The sequence below is a fragment of the Hipposideros armiger genome, unplaced genomic scaffold (genome assembly GCF_001890085.2).
Source record: "Hipposideros armiger isolate ML-2016 unplaced genomic scaffold, ASM189008v1 scaffold_61, whole genome shotgun sequence".
NCBI lineage: Eukaryota > Metazoa > Chordata > Mammalia > Chiroptera > Hipposideridae > Hipposideros > Hipposideros armiger.
Window position 1 is genome coordinate 3,219,345 of NW_017731411.1, and position 7,507 is coordinate 3,226,851.

At 43.8% G+C, this 7,507-nt stretch overlaps 1 pseudogene; it reads right to left on the reverse strand.

The window, feature by feature from the left end:
- Positions 1 to 5,857: 5,857 nt before the first annotated feature.
- On the reverse strand, positions 5,858 to 7,045 carry LOC109382194 (huntingtin-interacting protein K-like; annotated as a pseudogene).
- Positions 7,046 to 7,507: the final 462 nt, after the last annotated feature.

Here is a 7,507-nt window from a genome sequence, read left to right on the forward strand (position 1 = left end):
CAGATCCCACACATGAGGGCCAGTGACACTGCCCTCTACAGCTAAGATGCTGAACAACAGCTCAACCTGGAGCTGGGCTGCCATGAGTCGACGGCGACCGCGTAAGCTGCAGCCCCTGCTGCAGTGGGTTGCCATGGGCTACCGTGTGTAGCCAGCAGCCGCTGTGAGCGGCTGCCCAGAAGCCGGCGACTGATCTTCCTCGCCTGGGAAGAGCGCAATGATGGTGCCAACTTGGGCCAGTGAAGCAACGTCCTTCACAACTAGACTGAAGAACAAAAGGACAGAAACTTGTGTGTTCCCCTTCCCCCAATTCTCCAATAAAAAATCTTTAAAAAAAAAAAGAACAGCTAAGACCTTGCATTTTTGGCATACCCAGCATGAACATGTAGGGATGCTTACTGGGTATCTTGCCACTCCCAACAGAGCCCTTTCTACTGTAGGCTTTTCCGAGAATTTGGGGGTTGCTCTAGTCTTGCTTATATTGGGTTGTTGGGAGTCATGACATTTTTTCTATGTTTTTCATTGCAAAAATACGTCATGGCTTTTCCAACAACCCAATAGAGAAGACAGGAAACAAAATGAAGTTGCCTGTTTGAAGTATACAGAGTAGGTCTTTTCCTGAAGAAAAACCTTAGGTCATACCAAATCAGATCTATAACCTAAGGTTGAAAAACAAGACTCACACTCCACTATTGATTAAAAGCTACACCAGGAGTACTATATTCATTCTGAGCATCCTATTTTACACCAGAGTATAATACACTAGATTTAAATGGTTGAAAAAAATATTTCCTGACACATGAAATTCGAATTTCAGTGTCAACAAAATTTTATTGGAACAGCCACATTCACTCGTTTATCTATGGCTGTTTTCCTGCTATAGCGGCAAAGCCTAAAATATTTACTATTAACCCTTCATAGAAGTTAGCCGGCTCTACATCTGCACAAGGGGGTGGGGGTTTGGGTCTATCGGCCAAGCCAAACACCAAGCAAATTAATAAAAGCAGCAACATTCATAGGATGTGGAGGAGGGGAGTGAGTGTGTCCGGAAATAAAAGGAGAATTTGGACGCATGGAAGTAAAGGTGTATAGAGGCACCTCACCAGAAGTCCGGGTTAAGAAGGGAAGGATAGTGAAGTTTGTTCAGGAAGCAAGCAGTCAAGGCTGAGGAGGGAACTCTGGACGAGCAGTGAACGACGCCCTCTGTCGACTACTCCATGCCTGTGCGCCTATAACCCACCTTCCTTGTATCAGAGTGGAGGCATGCGGTAAGCGGGGGATGGGGATTATTTGAAAGTTATCTGAGCGGGTTCAAGAGGTTTTCCCTTTCTTAAGTCGCTGGTGTTCATGTACTCGTTTTCCAGCTGGCGAAAGAAAACGTGGGTTCAAGTTAGCATTTTGTTCCTAACACGCAGTATAACTCGGACATCCCTTTCTGTTCCCTAACTTCAGTCGCTCAAAGAAGACCACAGGGAAGGTAGCTTCTTGGAAATGAATCCTTTTTACTCTTAACTGTGAAACTCTTTGTAACCCCCACGCCTCATCGATGTTCAAATTCCTTCTGCCTCCGAGGGGCTGCAACTCCACCCACCTATCTGGGTGATGCCGCCCTCGCTCGCCCTGGGGACGGCCCGCTGTCTGGCTGAGTGACAACTGACTGCCAAGAGACCAAGCTCAGGGAGAGGTTCGGACCTGAAGCTCATTCACATAGGCCTTCAGTGCAAGTAATGCCACACACTGAACTGACTCCTGGATTAATCAAGACAGCCAGCTCTGCCGCCCACAGAGACCTAGTCAGAAACCCAGTTTCCAGCTTGAAAGGGATTCAAGGGATTCTGGGACATTGGGTAGGGCCTAGGCGCGCCAGCGTTTCTGGGAAATGTGGTCTATAGCCGCCACCGCCCCTACCCCCACCCCCACCCCGCTCAAGCGCACCTCCCGGTGTTTAATAGCTCTGTCCCGCACGTCCCCGAGCACCTGCAGGCGCCCTCTGGTAGCGGGGAGGAGAGGCGGCTGTTCAGAGCTGAAGGGGAAGAAGCTGTCCACACCGCGCCACAGGTGCACACCAGAACACCAACTGAGCTACTTTAGGGAGCTCAGCTTTCAGGGATGGAGTGAGTGCTTGACGGGGTTTCTTAAGTAACCGTGTTGGCCCTCATATAGGCTATCATCATCTCCCTCGAAGAAGATTGCAGCAGCTTTCTCATTAGTCTCCAAATGAATCCTCAAGTACCTACCTGTCGACCTGCTTCAGCAGTCGTCCCATCTCGTTTCCAATGCCTGCCACACTTCCACTACCGACACGCACTCGTTATTTTGAAAGAAATCTCAGTGTCATTTTACCTGTAATCATTTCAGTACACATGTCTAAAGATGGACACTCTTTTTAAATAGTGACACCTTTATTGAATAAAAAAACATTCTTTAATATCAAAAATTCAGTGTTTAGGGCAGCTGGTTAGCTCAGGTGGTTAGAGCGCAGGCTCATAACACCAAGGTTGCAGGTTTGATTCCCACATGGGTCCAAGAGCTGCGCCCTCCACAACTAAATTAAAACAACTACTTGACTTGGAGCTGATGGGTCCTGGAAAAACACACTGTTCCCCAATGAAAAATTTTCTAAAAAAAAGTGTTTAGATTTCCCTGTTGGATGTAATTTTTTTGCATTTTTTACATTCTGTTTATTTGAGTCAGAACCCAAGAAAGTTGCAAACTTCGGAGTTGATAGTCACTTGTCTCCTTTTCAATCTAAAATTTCCTTTGACATTTTAATTTCTTTCAATATATTTCTTGGATAAATTAGGTCTTTTGTCCTGTTTCCCACAATTCTGACTTTGCTGATTAACTGGGGTGATTGATATTTTACATGTTCTTATGCCCCAGGTGTTTCCTATAAACTGATAGCACAAGAGGCTTGATCCCATTCAAGTTCAATTTTTTTGGCAAAAATATTTCACAGGAGGTTTGTGTTCTATCAGAAGACACATAATGTCTGGATTTCTTTCTTTGTGATGTTAGCAACTATTGACGATCATTACCTAGATCCATCAATTCATTAAGGGTTACAAACTAGTGACATTTCAAATCTGTAATTCCTTCTTCATTTATAAATAGAATTATTTCTGTAAAGAGAAGCTTCCCCTTATCAACTATTGGGCTACCCTGGGGTATAGTTTATATAGGAAAGTGATAAATGTGTGATTTATTTCTTTATTTAAGTTTTCAAATTATTAAGTTTGTTCCCTAAGATACTCCAAAATGACCAAAGAGGTTTTTGTTTATTTAGTTGTTTATTAACTTACTTGCTTTTTAAGTGTCATTATGAGTTCATGTGTTTAAACTATTTAATGTGTTTCAAATTCATTGCAGTTATTTTTGTTCATGCTCAAATTGTCCCATCTTTGACCTGTGGAAGTCTTTTTAAGTTGGCTCCTGAGCCCTTTACATAACTTGTTGTCTCTGATACTTGTTTCCTAAAATGATAAGGTGTCCAAGTTCATGTTGCACATTTCCTGCCCCAGACCTGGATTTAACCATTTCTTCAAAAAGCCCTGGGTCCTTTAAATGGGAACTAGTATTTAGAGACCACAATCTAGGTACTAGGGGTATTTATCACTAGTGAATAGTATTTCTAGGCCTTTTCCAAATAGAGCTAGAGTTCAACCTGATACTTCAAATTCAAATTCAGGACAACAGGATTTTTACTTAACTCATTAATCTGACATCTGTATTTCTGCTCTCCCACATTGAAAGCCCAAGTTCTCAATTATACCAATATAAGTATTAATTTGCTTTATCAAACAATACACAAACAAGTCCCAGAACAACCATAACACTACCACAAACAATATTACTGAAAAGTTTAAGATTTCTTCTTAAATTTTTTTTTTAATTGGGGAATTGGGGGGATGGGAACAGTGCTGGGGAATTGGGGGAAGGGGAACAGACAAGTTGCTGTCGCGTCGTTCCTCAATCTAGCTGCAGAGGACACCGCTCCACTGGCCCAAGTTGGCACCATCATTGCGCTCTTCTCTGGCGAGGCAGATCAGTCGCCGGCTTCTGGACGGCTGCTCACTGCGGCTGCTGGCCGCTCACGCTGGCTGCTGGCTACACACGGTAGCCCATGGCAACCCACTGCCACAGGGACTGCAGCCCACGCCGTCGCCGATGACTCAGGCAGCCCAGCTCCATGCCGAGCCGCTGCTCAGCATCCCAGCTGTGGAGGGCAGTGTCACTGGCCCTCACATGCGGGATCCGAACCGGGGCCGGCATCCCAAGCGAGCTCTTAACCATCGCGCCACTCGGCGGGCCCTAAGATTTCTTTTTAAATTATTTCTATCCTTAGAGTATACCCTACAGTCAAGTTCATGTGTTTTAACGTAACTTGGAAAAATTCCCATCTGGGTGTTATAACACCAACTTGATACACAGTGTGGTATACTAAATAATGGCCCCCAGAGATATCCAGGTCCTACTCCCTGGAACCTGTGAATGTTACTTTATATGGCAAAATGGATTTTTCAGGTGTGAATCATTAAAGATTGTGCGAGGTGGAGATTATCCTGGATTATTTGGGTGGCTTTAAATGCAGTCGCAAATGCATTATAAGAGGAAGGCAGAAGAGAATAAAATAATATGACCATGGAGGCAGAGACTGGAGTGTTGCAATCACAAGCCAAGTAATCACGACAGCCATGAGGAGCAGGAAGAGGCAAGGAATTGGTTTTCCCTAGAGCCTCTGGAGGGAGCACGGCCCTGCCTTGATTTGGGCCCAGGGAAACTAATTTTGGACTTCAGGCCTCCAGAATTGTGAGAGAACGCATTTCTGTTATTTCATGCCTCCAAGTTTGTCATGATTTGTTTCAGTAGTCTTAAGAAACTAATACACACAGGTTCATTTGTTTTACTTTCAAATATCAGGGATTGCTTTTTCTATACTGTTGATATTGACTTAACTGAGCATGACGCCAAGATTGGGGATTGAGAGTTTGTGAGCAAAAGTCTTCAGTAAATGAAGGAGTGGAAGGGTCACCAGCAGGTTTCCAGAAAAACGATAACACAGTGAGCATGAAGCTGTAGCCTGGGTTCCATGAGGTTTAAAGGGAAATAAGGGAAATTATTTTCATATTGAACTTCGATTAAGCCTTCTCATCATGCTGTCCTATCCTCCACGTATTTTTCCTATTAAGAGCAGAGAAATGGAATCTAAGAAGTAACATATTTATAACGTGCAATGAATGTACATTTTTTCACATATCAGAAATCTAAACCTTAAGAAAATAAAGAGAATGTTTAAAATGCAACTTTGTGTTTTGAAAATGGTTATGTCCTGGATAATTAAAGTAGAGTGGAATCATTGTTCAACCAATCACTGCTCATCTAAGAGAAAAGCGTATCTTATCTTTAAGCCTGTAAAAATCTTTTTACCAAGTCAAGCATAGGGCATTCTGGGAACATGTCTCAGGTAATGTTGCAGCCACAAAGCCTGTGTGCTTGGCACATCAAATATTTAATACTCAATAGATCAGAGTTTGGAATAAGGAAAGTTTTATTTTTCAAAATGGTGCCATAACAAGAAGATGGTAGGTTTTTGGTTTTCTCAAATCCAGTTTAAGAGAGCCCAGAATTCCGACGTCTTTTATGACAGGAGGGAAAATGGGCAGGGCAAGAGTTGGGATCCAAGAAAGAGTGGGAAATCTCCAACTCTCTCTCTCTCTCTCTCTCTCTCTCTCTCTCTCTCTCTCTCTCTCTCTCTCTCTCTCTTTCTCTCCCTTTTTTCTTTTTTAACAGCTGCAACAACAAAAAATACATTTTTATTGGAATAAGTTAATCCAGTGGGTAGATCTGAGAGCACAAATCAGTTGGTTAGGACAATAAGAGCCACTACCACGTTGCCCATGTGTTCCCTCAAGTTTCGCTCTGCTGCTGCTCGTGAGATCTCCATCTCTGTCTGTCATTATCAGCTCCAGATCTCTTTTTGTTTTTCTTTTTTTGAAATTTTATTGGGGAGCAGTGTGTTTTTCCAGGACCTATCAGCTCCAAGTTAAGTAGTTGCGGAGGGCACAGCTCCTTGGCCCATGCGGGAATTGAAGGCCACTCCATCGCTATGAGCCTGAGCTCTAACCACCTGAGCCAACCAGCCAGCCCCAGATCTTTTTTCTTGATGGTAACTTTTGCCAGTTCCTTCTCCCGCTCCTGTTTGGCTTTCTGCTCCTGGGAAACTGTTTCCAGTCATGGGGATGGCCGTCTCCAGATTGTGTAAGGGTGAAATTCGGTAAATCAATAACAATTAGACTTAGTTTGCAGTTTGACTCACCGCATAGCCCGCTATCTAGCCACTTGTAATTAAACCTAGCTATTGTAGTTTGCAGTTAGATCCACCTCGATATTCAGCTATTTTCTCTTTGTTTCTCCCCTCACCAATTAACTGAAGAACTCTATTTTATTCCCTTTCTCAAGGCTACCCATACCTCATTAATCCATTTAATCAACAGAATCCTAACCTGAAAAGAGCAATTTCTTAATCCTCAGGTGCCCACACACTGGAATACACATAAAGCCTCAGGCCTCAGTGGTCCATTCCGAGTCCGGAGATAATATTATCTTAAAACAGACCAGGCCCCAGGAAGGATGTCAGCCCTCAGACCTGCCTGACTGACTCCCCCTTTCCTCTGTTCTTCTTGTGTACCTGTAAAACCTTCTGAGCACCCTAGGAACGGGGAAGTGGCCTTTGAACAGGAATCTGCCATCTTCCCAGAATGCCGGCATTCTGAATAAACCTGCTTTTCTTTCCACCAACCATGTCTCTCGATTTTTAACTTTTGCAAGCAGCATGCAGCCGGACCTCAGCACGGCATCAACTGGAACTTTGGACCACCTTCTTCTCTGCATAATCGGTGACACTCTCAAAGTCCGCCACACCACTGTCATGCTTCCATGGCTTCTCAGGAGGCCGCTCCGAACCGCTGGTCTCAGTCTCCAACTCGAGCTCTACGTCCCCCTCAGTCGCCATGTTGACTCCTCTCCAAATCTCTTTATTCCCAGTGGATCAGACCAGAAGTTACACAAGTCTCAGCAGAACAACTCTAGTCAGTTAGTATATCTCTAGAAATGCAGGTTGCAATTAAGGCGGAGTCAGGGAGAGAAGCAGAAGCATTCCACTGTTACAATAACTTTAAAAAGTAAAAGCAAATAAAAATCAGCCATGTTCAAAGGAGCAGCTTTGTTCTGTGGACGAAAAAAGGAGCCACATGTTAAACTTGACAAGCTCAGGAGACCGAAAATCACCACATAGGATGGTCTGAACATAAAATTTCTAACTAAAAGCGGTCATGGCCGGTAGTCACATCCTTGGGCTGTAGCTTCCTTGACAAAGGTCAATCTTTACCTTAAGTGAGCCTGCCAATTTGCATTTAAGATAATGTGCTCTTGGGATGTCAGAGTAATAACTTTTTTCCTGACCAGAGCAGGAAACTATACAGAGTTCCTCACTATTATTCTTGTCCTC